The sequence below is a fragment of the Protopterus annectens genome, chromosome 5.part0, assembly GCF_019279795.1.
Source record: "Protopterus annectens isolate FY-2018-M chromosome 5.part0, PAN1.0, whole genome shotgun sequence".
Classification (NCBI taxonomy): domain Eukaryota; kingdom Metazoa; phylum Chordata; order Ceratodontiformes; family Protopteridae; genus Protopterus; species Protopterus annectens.
The window spans coordinates 1890462183-1890476058 of NC_056735.1; positions in this window are offsets into that span (position 1 = coordinate 1890462183).

Below are 13876 nucleotides of genomic sequence, written 5' to 3' on the forward strand. Positions count from 1 at the left end.
ACTCCCATACTCTGGAACAAAGTACCTATCTATATCAAACAAAACTTCTCATTAGCACTCTTCAAGAAAAATCTTGATGATTGGATGGGAGATAGGAAATTCACCCCAGGGATCACTTCTGTGGCTCTGCTGGACAGGGGCACAGGAAAATAATTTTCTTGGGTGGCGAAAGCCAGGGTACCTTTTGGCTAGGCTTATATAGGCCCTAGGGCCAATAGCCTAGTACCTACCTATGAACCTAAGCCTTATCCAGCTGTCTTCTGTACATAAAATGATATATACACCTGATAGCTGCCCAGTGCTCAAACCTGTCTTAAAACCCTGCATACCTACAAGAGCCCTCCGCTCTGAAAGCAAACAACACCTAACCATTTACATTCCAAATGCAAAGGAGCTGGACAGTGCCTATACTCTCATGCCACCACCAAGCTCTGGAACTCTCTGCCGACAGACATTACTACCATTGAGAGTTTTAACAATTTCAAACACACCCTAAAAAAATATATATTTTCTGTGTTATCAGACCTGCCCGTACTCTTTCTCTAACAGGTGAACTCCTTTTTTTTTCTATCCCTAAAACAGGAATTTCATCTACTAACTACTACCATATTGGACTATGAGACTTGACATATTTCTACACTCTTAAATTTCCCATCCTTCTAAGCATCTGGTTGCTTCTAATGTTCTGATCCTCATTCTTTACCTTACTCCTACCTGATGTATATAAAAAAGAGTTTTCAGTCTACCGCTTTACTTTAATTTAGCACATGTTTTATTATTGTATCTACCTCCCTGTACTTATTTTGTATTTTTTATTACATCTACCTCTCTGTACTTATTTAGTATCCAGTTATTACTAATGTGTGCTTTACTACCTGTTTTTTTATCTTGTTCATGCAAATTGTCTTAACTTTCATGTATCATTTGGAGGTTTCACCCCAGCCCTCCGCTAAAAATGGGTTCCTGACCCAGTCGGACTCTCCCGATAAATAAATGTTAAATAAATAAAATAAATAAATGAAAGTATTTCAATAACGATATCTAAACAAGTCTTGTACCAGACTTCTACTAACTTCAGTGTTCTAAACATACATATTATATTACTTCAGTCCCGTAACTTTCCACTGGGAGCCGTATCCAACCCCTCAACCTTGATTGTCTTGCAGGTGTCTGACAGTACCTAACTGTTTATTCTTTGTCTAACATAACATTGCGAATGTCTTTCTCTTGAGAAAGGAACATTCTGTAACTTTACTTTGAGAACTGTTATTTCTGCACATTGCATGCTTAGCCAGCAAGTTTTTTTTCCCTTTTGCTGAACTGTCTTTCCCTGAAACTGTATACCTAAATGAAAACACAAATCTGACTGTATTTCAGTCCTATTCTACTATTTATTCTGCCTTATGCCTGACAACTACGTTTAAGTGAAAAATCTCAGTCTAACATATGCATGTGTTTGTTGCAGGTATATACACGTGCATGCATAGATATATACATATAGATATATATGTTTGTCTCATATATTTTTATATAATATAAGTAAACTAAACTGTGAAAAGGTCACATAAACAAACCATTCAGTAAAAGAAAAAAAAAAAAAACTGCAAAAAAAACCCCAGCTAAGTTAGTGTCTTCACTGCGTAAGTAATACCTTAAATCTACTGCAGTGGAGGCCCATGGGATACATGTTCAAATGACCCCTTACAGACGCACAGTATTTAAGCTACATGGATTCTGAATGGCCAGGTATTTACTTTTTAAGTCTTGCATCCTGTAATGACCAAAATAATATGCGGGAAGTGGCAACAACCAGTCTGAAATCTGTTTGCCTTGTCTGCATTCACCAAATGTCAGACGTACTTCACTATTCATCCCCAGCTGTGGGAGCCAAGATGCTGTGATGCACAAAGTCTGTGATCCCAAAATCCTGCTGTATATCTTTCTTTCACATCTGCTGATAAAGTTTTATTCTCATGGCCAGAAAGCCAAAGGCAGGAGTAGTTCTGTGCTTTTTACTGGCTTAGATTGATTTAACTTCCCTTGCTTTAAAAATTTCTTGTAACTTTTGCTTTGACTCATATTTCACAAATGTTTAACACACACCTCTGGTAGATTCTATGGTCTATATTAGAAGCTCAAAAGCTGAAAAGAGCGAACACTCTTTGATCGAGCTGTAAATATTGTTGCTCCGCAAAAGAACAAACAAAAAAAAAAAACAAATGCAAACACAATATAAAGTGAGGGGCTTCACCTCTCACACACCCCCTACTTAAATATACCAACTCTGAGATCGCACCACAGTGGAGGAAATGGCAAACTCCCAAACATGGCCCAGTGTTTTTTTTTTTTTTCCCTGGGAAAAAAATTGCAGTTCCGTGTCTTCGCTATTTAGTGCATTTGATATTTATAGCTCGGTCAAAGAGCATTCACTCTTTTGTCCGTTTGAGCTTCTGATATAGACCTGATTCTACATGGTTCTCCTCTCCATTGGACTGATAATCATCTCTTAGATAGATCTGAAGCATTTACAGGTAGTGGTTTCCGTCATTTATTCTTCCCAGTGCCCTTCCAGTCAAAAGACTTAGAGATGAATGGAAAAGATTTTATGTTCAGGCTTTTGCCAGAGTCCCTGACTGCTTTCCTCTTCTGTATCACTACTATTCCACTATCTTTCAGAGTTCTTTAATGCTGTGTTAGCCCTCCATCAAAGTCCATTTAGCTGCTGTTTCATGCTTCCCCATAGGTCAAGACTTCAACCCTTTTGCTTATGTTAAGTTTAGTAAAGCCTTCCATCCTGGCAACTTCCTTCCTTCCTCCTGTTAAGGATCCATTTCCTTCTTGGGATCTTAACTTTATATTTAAAAAAAAAAAAAAATCACATCTGATATTGTTAATCCTCGTTCATTCCTTACGCATGGGTATCGGTTCCGATCTCAGAACTGAGCCGGCCATTTTACAAGCTCATGTCAGCTTCAAACTCTCGAGCTAAACTCTTACCCACAATCCCCCTCTCCCTGTTAACTCAGACTTCATTTGCGTTGCACTTTACAGCTCTTTTTGACCAGTGTTTTTGTTAACATTTAATCTTTCGTCAGAAATTCTTTCAGTCTTCCTTCACTAGCCATTTTTGCATTTTCTCTTTTCATTTACCCGATTCTCTTCTGTTAACTTTCCCTTTCTCATAGGTCATAGAAGCTCAACTTTCATTTTAGGGCCTTCCGGAATTCAAACCCTTCCTTGGTTTTACCAAACCAACCTTCATCTCCTTTATTCTTTGACCATGAATGCACGTTTCTTCTGCGTAAAAGGATCTTTTAACGGTTCTTTGGCAAAATTTCTATGCCATCTTGTGGATGTTTGGGGGTCCACACGGACCCCTGCACTGGAAAATTTAAAGCCTTTAACATCTTCTAGGGACCTTAAAATTTTAGAGGCTTTTTGGGTTGGAGTCTTCCTCCGCCCTGAAACTGGTTTTACAAGCTAAACGTACCTGGTGGGGCTCCCCAAAAAACCAAAGGAAATTTGGCTCCAGCTCCTAGGCCCATTCTGTAGAGGGACAGGCTCGCCAGCCTCACAAGCCTTGTTAAAGGGTCTCGGCCTCTTTGACCTTTATATGACCGAACCAGTCGATCTCTATCGACCGAATCGTTGCAGCCTTCCGCCTCTCCTTACTCACGGCCCTATTTTTCCGTTTGTGGCCGCTTAGCCGACACCTTGCATCCGGAGGCAGAAGATGCCCTCTCGTCAGACTGATCAGCTTCTGACCTTGTTTGTGCAGTGATGGGCCTGAATTGCCTCTCGTGGCACCTTTTTCCCCTCTCATGATCCACTAGAAGCCCGACAGAGGTTCACTGGGCGGTCGCCGAGATCCCCCTTCAGGAACCCTTTGGGGTTACCCCAAACCCTCTTTTCCCCTTAGCCTTTGGCCATGGAAAGACAGTTCCCTTCTGCGGTTCCTTATTCCCAAAACCGTGCTTCTCGAAAGAGAGGAGTAGTTGAACCAGTTTCGTACACCACCGGCTCTGGCAGGGACTAGGAGGGCCCTTCCAGCATTTTTTTTTTTTTTTTTTTTTTTTTTTTTTTTTTTTTTTTTTTTTTTTTTTTTTTGGTTTTGTTTGGGGGGGGGGGGGGGGGGGGGGGGGGGGGGGGGGGGGGGGGGGGGGGGGGGGGGAGGGGGGGGGGGGACCCATTTGGGGGGGGGGGGGGGGGGGGAAATTTTTGCCCCCTTTGGTTTATTTTTTCCTCCGGGGGGGAAATCCTGAAAACCCAAAAAAAAAAGGGTGGGGGGGGCTGGCAGTCCCCTTCCTTTAATTTTTGGAAAACCCTTTTTTGAGGGGAAAATTCCCCCCGGGGGTTCCCCTGCCAAGGGCCCCCCCCTGTTTTTAGACATTCACTCCCCCCTTCAGGTGGACCCCAGCCTTCCACCCTGATGGAGAACTTTGCTGCTGGTGATACTGGACTGTCTGTTCCTCCGCCTCCTCTGGTACACTGGTTTCACAAGTCTCATCAGTGGACACTGGGTGCAAGGGCCTCAGGACATATTCCCACAGGAAACTTTCTGCTGCCTTCCAGCTTCTCCCTGAGGAAGTCCACCAGAAAAGTTCATGTAAGAGGAAGCACATGGACTCTGCAGAGGAGTCCCTCACTGAAGACACAGATTTTGATGAGGGGGAAGGATCCCCTCGGTCACCCTCTGAGGTATCCTTTGGTGATATCCTCGAAATCCTGAAACAAGAGGTGACTGGCAGTCCTCTAATCTGACCTCTGAGGAATCTGTGTTCCTGCAGGCCTTTCGCGTCTGGCCCCCTATCTCCTGGGTTACTCCACCTGCCGATGAACTTGTCCGGCTAATCGTGCAGCGTGCTTGGAAGGCTCCTGACACCGTCGAAACTATTCCCCGGAGGCCAGATAAGAAGTTGTCCCCTCCTGCTACGGCTTCAAGGATCTGATTTCTGAGCTCTCTGAAACCTTGGTGGTGCCATGTCTGATGAGGTCCATGACAACGTGGCCTCTCAGCTGGCCACCATTGAGTCAATATCTAACTCCTCTGCACTGATATCTCACGCATCAGAAGGAGCAGCTAGAGCAGCAGGTTCAGCTGCGGTCTTGAGATGACACGCCTGGATGCACTTGTGCAATTTCATGGAACCCTTTAAGGCTTCCTTTCTTAACGCTCCTATTCCTCCTCGTTGTTTGGACCCAAAGTTAAAAGCACACTGGCCAGATGTGAACAGGACAGTAAGACCTTTTCTGCCATAGGTGTCCGTTATTCTTCCCCTCAACGTGCTTTCTCCCGAAACCAGAAGAGTGGGAAGATATGGTTCAAGAAATCTCAGGGTCCTTTCCGTGACACACAGGCCGAGTTCTCCCCTAGAGGCAGAGGGGAGAACTCCCAGGGAAGACGCTCCTTCCAGGGCAGAGGGGGTCCGCGTAACCAGGATTCCAGGGATTCTTTCTTTGGCCAATCCTACCAGTGCTCCTGAAGAGTGGCCCAACTCCTTTCCTCTGGAGGTAGTTGGGGGACGTTTCTCCTTGTACCCCTCTGCCTGGCTAACCATCACCACCAATTCCTGGGTACAAAGGATTATAACCAGAGGTTATCTTGTCCCCTTCGATCTTTGTCCTGTCCCTTCAAAAAACCTTCCCGACATTCCACCCAGTCAAAGGGAAGAAGCAGCACTAGAGATAGAAAAGCTGCTAAGAAAGAGTCATCCAACTAGTCCCCCAGACCAGATAGGATCCGGATTCTACTCAAGACTATTTTTGGTGCCAAAGAAAACCGGAGACTGGAGACCAATTTTGGATCTCAGTGTATTGAACAAGTTTGTGAGAGTACAAAAATTCCAGATGGTCACAATACAGTCTGTCCTCCCGCTTTTGGAAAAAAGATGATTGGATGTGCTCGATAGATCTTCAGGATGTGTACTACCACATAAAAGTGGACAGGCCATCAAGAAGATTTCTGCACTTCTGTGCTGGCGCCAGTCACTACCAGTTCAGAGTACTGCCTTTCAGACTCTCTACAGCCCCCAGAGTGTTCACAAAGTGCATGGCAGTTGTCACAGCTCACTTGCGATTTCAAGGATTCCAGGTGTTTCCATACCTAGACGACTGGCTCATTTCCACCCCCACCAGACATCTACTGGAAGAAGCCCTGGCATACTCTCTCTCCTCACTGCACAAAGGCTAGGCATAACCATAAACTGGCGAAAATCCAATCTCACCCCATCTCAGTGACAGAATTCATAGGGGTTATCTTGGACACAAAGAACTGCAGAGCTGCTATTCCAGAGCACAGAAGTTTAAGGATAAAGCAACAACTGATTCCTTTCCTTTCAAGGGAGAAATCCATGGCTCACTTGGTCCTACAGCTGTTGAGTTCCATGGCAGCCTCCATCACCATTGTCCCCCTGGCCCGGTTTCACATGAGGCTTCTACAATGGCTACTGTTCACCCAGTGGTATCCCTTTCAGCCATAATTCAAGTAACCCACAGGTGCAAACAGGATTTAAATTGGTGGATGGCACACAATCTGTCACAATGGTCTCACCCCTTCTCGCCCCAACAACTCAAGGCCACAGTGACCACAGACACCTCCCTGATGGGGTGTGGGGGGGGGGGGGGCTATGTCAGGACAGACAGTCCAAGGCACTTGGTCTGAACTGGAGGCCCATCTGCATATAAATGCTCTAGAGCTGAGGGTGGGGCTTCTGGCATTGCAAGCATTCCATCCCCTGCTGCCGTCTGGGACAATTGTGATTCAGTCAAACAACATGGCGGTGGTCTGGTACATCATCAACCAAGGTGGAACCAAATCTTATCCCATTTGTCGAGAGGCCATGAGGATATGGCAATGGGCGATGGCTACCAACCGTTTACTTCTAGCAGCACATTCCGGAGTTCCAACATGATAGCAGACAGACTCACCAGGTGCATTTTCAACCTCACGAGTGGTCCCTGAATCCCTTGATAGCGACGGAGATTTTCCACCGTTGGGGCCATCCTTGCTGCGACCTCTTTGCATCCCTGACCAACTACAAATGCAGCAACTACTTCGCCCTGATTCCCCCCTCCAGAACAGTCACCCAGGGATGCTGTAGTCTACGATTGGCCCTCGAGTCTTCTTTACGCATTCTCACCCTTTCCCCTCATTCCCCAGTTTCTGAAGAAAGCCCGTCAGTTGAAGAGCAAGGTGATCCTCATAGCACCATATTGGCCTCGACAGATTTGGGTTTCCCCCTTCTTTGGCCTCACCTACTAGATGACCATGGATTTTCCATCCAATCCCAGAGTTGATCTCACATCCACAGAACCTGATTCATCCCAACTTGAACAGCCTGAAGCTCAGGGCTTGGCTACTCCAATTCCCTTGATTCCTGGCAGAATGATCTTTCTTTACCAGTACATTACATTCTCATTGCATCTCATAAGTCTTCCACTAGAATTACTTATCTGAACGAGTGGAAAAGATTTACCTGTTGGCTGAAAGATGAACAAGTAGATCCCTTCTCAGCACCAGTGTCGATAATACTAGACTATCTTACCGACCTTTTCCAGTTGGGTTTTCGGCCTCTACCATTAGAGTTCATTTGGCTGCAATTTCTAATTTTCATGAGGGTGTCCAAGATTCCTCTCTTATGCCCCAAAATTATGCAAGACCTTCATAAAAGTGTGAATCATCTGAAGCCACCTTTTAGAGAAGCTATTCAACCATGGGATTTATCATTAGTTCTACAAGCTCTGACAATGCCACCTTTTGAACCAGCCTTTTCTTGCGACCTCAAACATTTGTCATGGAAAACCTTGTTTTTGGTCACCATTACTTCTGCCGGGCATTTCTGAGCTTCAAGCTTTATGTATCAAGAGTCCATATTTGATTTTTCATAGAGATAGAGTGTCTCTGAGAACTAATCCATCATTTCTGCCAAAAGTAATTTCTGAAATGTCCATTAATCAAACCATTGAATTGCCAGTTTTCTTTCCCATTCATTCAAACAGGGGGAAATATTGCCTACATACCCTAGATATCCACAGGCAAATCCATTTTTACTTAAACAGGACTAGGCCCTTTTGTAAATCTGACCAGTTATTTTTGGCCTTTTCTGGACCTAGATTAGGATCAGCTGTTGCTAAGGTCACATTAGCTAGATGGTTGAAGGACTGTGTGACCTTCATCTATACAAAAAACCTCTTGCCTACTACCATGAAAGGTCATTCAACAAGGTCGGTGGCAACTTCTGCCCTTCCATGCCAGAGCTTCTTTACATGACATCTGTGCAGCTGCAATTTTATGCCTCATACCTTCATCAATCATTACAAATTGGATTTGGCCTCCAGGGGAAGAGCATCTTTTGGTTCTAGGGGGCTCAGGAATGTCCTTCCAGGAGAGCCTCCCAGGAATAAAGGTAGCTGGGGACTCTGTCCCATGCATAAGGAATAAAAAGGATCAACAATATCAGATAAAGAAGTTATGTCTTACCATAACATTCCATCTGTATTGTTGATCCTCGTTCATTTACGACCCTCCCTCCTTCCCCTCTTGTGGTTTCTAGTGGATCTCACCATCCGGCTCTCTTAGGTTATTTGACTAGAGGTAGCATCTACCTTCTTTGACTTGCAAACTCAATCTGAGGTAACAGGGAGAGGGGGATTGTGGGTAAGAGTTTAGCTCAAGAGTTTGAAGCTGACGCAAGCTTGGAAAATGACCGGTTCGGTTCCGAGGTCAGAACCGATACCCATGCGTAATGACTGAACGAGGATCAACAATACAGATGGAACATTATGGTAAGACATAACTTCTTTTTTTTGCTTCCTTTCTGCCATCTCGGTGTAGTTTTATTTTTTTTTTTTTTGGTCTGGCTTCTAGTCAGTGTCATCTCAGCCAGAGAAATGTGTGATGTGTAAACTTTATCCATTTTCTTGCCTTACCTGGTCTTTCATACAGAAATGGTCTCACTGTGTACCAACCCTTCCTTCATAGTGAAGGCAGTTTTGGAGAACTAATATTAATCATTTCATTTGCCATTATTTTTATCTCCTTTTAAAGTACAAAAGAGCATTATCGCCCCCACTGTGTAGATGTCCACAGATTGCTCTTGGATGCTATGTAGACAAAACAAAGTCTTTAGAAAAGAAGACTAGCTATTTATTTCATTCCCCAAAGGACACAAAAAGCAAAACTGTTGCTAAATAATACCTCCTCAGGTTGCTTTCTAATTTTGCTGTCTTCTGTTTTGATAATTGCAGCAAAACACTTCAGGGCTGCCCTAAAACACATTTTACTGAGCTGTCTCTGTATCCAAAGGCTTCTTCATAAATACTTTGTTAGAAGACATTTGTGCAGCTGTAATATCTGGTCAAATCTTACATTTTTAAATAATGCATTACAATTTGGTTATAACCTCTAGTTAAGGGTCTTCATCTTGGGCTGTAATTGTAGAGCAGTTGTTCCCTTAGGACAGCTTCTCAAAGGTTCTGTGCTGCAGACTCTGTCCTTAATGTTGCTGCAGCCAGAGCTCCACAAAATCAGATACAATGTTGGGGGTACTAGCAATAATGCTGGATCTCTAAATAAAAATAAAGTTGCAGAAAGCTTCTTGTCTTCTGCTCTGTTATTACTTTTGTTTACTGTGGAACTGTAGAGGTAAGTTTGAAAAAGGCATTATGGGATTAAGAAGCAGGGGTGACAGTTTGGGAAAGTTTTATATGATGAGTAGTTTTAACTCCTGACTTGCAGAATAAGTCCTTATTTCCTGCTGTTTAGATGTATGCTCTGACAAATTCAGCTTTATTAAGAGTAACCATAACTTATTTTTCTGTTTCTGGCAGGGCAAGGGGCCTTTGGTGACAAAAAATGAGGAAATAAATAGTATCAGAGTGGCTTGTGTGATGCCTGTGCATTGGCCCAGCAATCAAGGAGCCTCAATCCTCACCACTAACACCAGTGAGGGGCGCCCATATAGGGAAAGGATAATAAATACACACACAGTAAAGTACAGTTTCCCTGAAGAGCACACAGAGATCACAGTCAGTCTGGGGCTGGTTTCTCCCTTTTCCTCCAGGTCCCCAATAAGACTATCCACTGGCACAGCTATAGGGTCCAGATATCAGCCTAGTGAGCAAGTTAAAACCTCCAGCACCCTCTTTGTCCAACCAGTGCTTCGTGTCCCTGCCCAAGTACCTGACACACACACACACTTTGAGATAAGAGTTATATACAACCACACAGACACTCCTGGGGAAGGCTGGCACAGGTTCTCCAGCTTTTTACCCAGACTGTATGGTAGTACCACTTGCCACCACCCACTAATATTTATCAGTTACTAAAAGGCCCTTATGAAAGGGTGTCCAGTTATACTGTGCAGTGTTATTATCCAAATGGTAAGTGCAACTGAACAGTCAAGGCTTTTTGGGGTGGGCCAGTGTCACTGTATGCATGTAATGTACTCTAGAGCTTAAATTATCTCTACAAAAACAGCCACAGCTGAGAGGTTTAAAATATTTAATATAAATAAAAAAAAATGCAAATTTTTATTACACAGTGCTAGTCAAGAGTTCAGAGATAAAGAGAAATACTTAAAATAATACAGTAGAAACGTTCTGACATCAATACAAAAAAAACTAATCTAATATTCCTAGTTCCTATCTATATCTAAGAAAACAGAGTTCTAAAATAAACTTACATATAGAACACCGGTAGTGCTGGTGAGTTGGATGTTCTCAAGACAAAAGCTAAAATGCCCTCATTCTTTCTGTCCTTAAATTGATAACACAGTACCACTGATTCATTGCAGATTACATAATTTCTTTCTGGTTCCCAGGCTAACAGAAACTCAGAGATTAATAGCCCTTTTGATTTCACACCTGGACAGGAAGCCAGAGTAATAAAAGAAATTATACATGTAAATTCTAGCCATTAACTCTGGCCTCAAAACAATAGACAGAATGCCTCTCTCTAGACATCTCAGCTCTGAGTTTTCGATCAAATAATTTCACAATGTTGGACTTATCAGCTTTCTTACAGCAGAGTGCACTGTTGTTACATTTTTTCAGTTCAACATCCGATACAGTCTTTTCACATTTAAGAGAACAAGTTTGTGGCTTACATTAATATTTACAAATGACAGAATTATCTACAAAATTCTATCTGGCTAGGCTGGCAGCCTTCATCTATCTTCACCCACCCCCCCCCCCCCCGAGAACTCAAGCTAGTTTTTCAAGTGACCCTTGAGAAATGTTGCTAAAGAGGGTTAGGTCTGTCTGAGTAACCTTACCCCATTCCCTGTCTTGAGAGCCCACCCGCATTGGCATTGCTAATCCACTGTGGTGCTGCACTGACATATTAAATGCTTGTAACCCTAGGCAGCATCTTAGCAACTTGGGATTTTGGTGGCTGTCTCTGTTTATCCATGTTAGGCTAAAAATTTCTACAGTGCCCACACTATGGCTAGACAATTTCCCTTTTTTACAGCTGCATAGCATTTCCCCCCTGGGTTGGAGCCTATGACTGAGATAAACCACTGGGTGCTCTTCTCCTCTGAAGAAATCTGGCTAAGTACAGCCCCCCCCCCATGGTTTGAAGCATCCACCTGCACAAAAATTCTTTGCTGTAATCTGGACTGGCTAACACAGGGGTCCTCCCAAAGTTCTTTTAAGCTTCTGGAATGCCCGCTCACATGCTGGGGTCCACATTACCCTTTTCTGGCCTGTTTTCCTTGTCAGGTCTGTAAAGGGGGCAGTTTTGGTACTATAACTGGGGACACACTTTTGGGAGTACCCTGTGTCCCTAAGAATGCCTCACCTGCTTTTTGGTAACAGGTGCAAGGGCCCTGCCCGAATGGCTTCACTTTGGGAGGTTCTGGCCTGATCTTACTCCCCCTTCCTTGTCCCAGGTAGGAGACCCTGCCATAAAATGACATTTGCTGGGCTTAATGGACAACCCTGCCCTCTGTAGTCTGCCCAGCCCCTCCCTGACATGCTGATGGTGCTCTTGCTAGGAATGGCTGTAGATGGCAATATCATCTAGGTAAGCAAGGCAAAGCCTCCTGCTCCTGCTAGGATATGATCTACCAGCTTCTGGAAAGTCGCTGGGGCATTTTTCATCCCAAAGGGCATCTTTGTGAAATCATACAAACCAAAAGAAGTCACAAAGGCTGACTTCTCTTTAGCACCGTGAGTCAAGTGCACCTGCCAGTAACCCTTGGTAAGATCAGTGGTTGTAAGATATTTAGCCCCACCCAGCTGCTCTAGGGCCTCATCTGTCCTAGGCATGGAATAAGCATCTGACTCTGTGTGACTGTTTAATTTCATGTAAGCTACACAGAACCTGATGCTGCCATCCTTCTTTGGCACTAGCACTACTGGGGAGGTCCAGGGACTGTTGGGTTTAACTCCTAGTTCCAACATTTCCTGTATCTCCTTCCTCAGAGTCTGACTCTCTCGGGCACCCTATAAGGGGCCTCTCTAATTGGCTTTTGGGGTCCTGTATCCACCTGGTGCTGCACCAGGTGGGTGCACCTGGTTTCCCAGTGAACATGTTTCCCAAAATCCTGTGCCCCCATTTTTCAAACCCGGGTAGAGATAGCTGCTGGGACATTGCTACCCCTTCCACTGAGGTGTTAGTTCAAGCCTCACTGAAATCAGTCACCAGATCCCCCTCAGACTCTTCTAGCAATCCACTGAAAATACTCAGCACAAAGGCCTACCTATCATGGTAAGGTTTCATCATGTTAACATGGTACAGTTTTTTGCCCCTGCCTAGCAGTTCTACCATGTAGTTAACATCACTTACATTCCTTACCACCTTGTAGGGTCCCTCCCAAGCTGCTTGCAGCTTGTTGTGTTTGATAAGAATGAGAACCATTACCTGCTGCCCTACAGCATACTCTCTAGCTTGAGCATTCCTGTCATACCATACCTTTCTCTGTTGTTGGGCTTTTGCCAGGTGCTCCTGGGCCAAGCCCATGAGTTCCCTGACCCTTGTGCTGAGATTTAGGGGGATGTGCCACAACAGACTCCTTGTGAGGTTCACACTCACATTCCCACTCATCATGAATTAAATCTAGAGGTCCCCTCACATTATGCCCATGCAACAGCTCAAAGGGTGAAAAACCTGTAGATTCCCGGGGAACCTCTCTGTAAGCAAACAACAGATGGGGAAAATATTTGTCCCACTCTCTCTTAAACTGGTCTGCAAATGCCCGTAGCATGGACTTGATTGTAGAGTTTAACCTTTCAACACGACCATTAGTCTGGGGATGGCAGGGGGTGGTCTTTATGTGCTTCACCCCACAGTACTTCCACAGACAAGCCAGCATGTCTGACATGAAATTGGCACCTCTGTCAGTCAGTATTTCTTTTGTGAAACCTACCCTGCTGAAAATCTCTAACAAAGCATTTGCCACCTTTTCTGCCTCAAATAGGACAAAGCCATTTCCTCAGGGTATCTTTTAGCATAATTTCCACTAGGATATACTTTTTCCCTTTGGGAAATTGGTACTCAGAGGAAAACCATAGCTACCCTCTGAAATGGCTCCTCAATCCCCAGGCATCAAAGGAGTTTTCACCTTGTCTCCTGCCTTGCCTACCCTTTTTGGGACTGCTCACAGGTCCTGCAGTACCCCCGTTACATCTCTGGAAATTCCAGGCCAATAAAAATTCTGCATAATACGTCTCTTTTTTTTTATGCCCATATGACCTGCAAAGGGAATATCATGGGCTATGGCTAGAAGCCCCGACAGTAGGCTCTAGGCACTACCAACTCTGTACCTCTCACCTTCTAGCTCTCCCTGAGGGGTCCACAGTAACCCTTTGTCCCAGTATACAGATTCCCCTTCCTTGAGAATCAGGTGCCTCACTAGCCCCGCCTCAGGCCTTG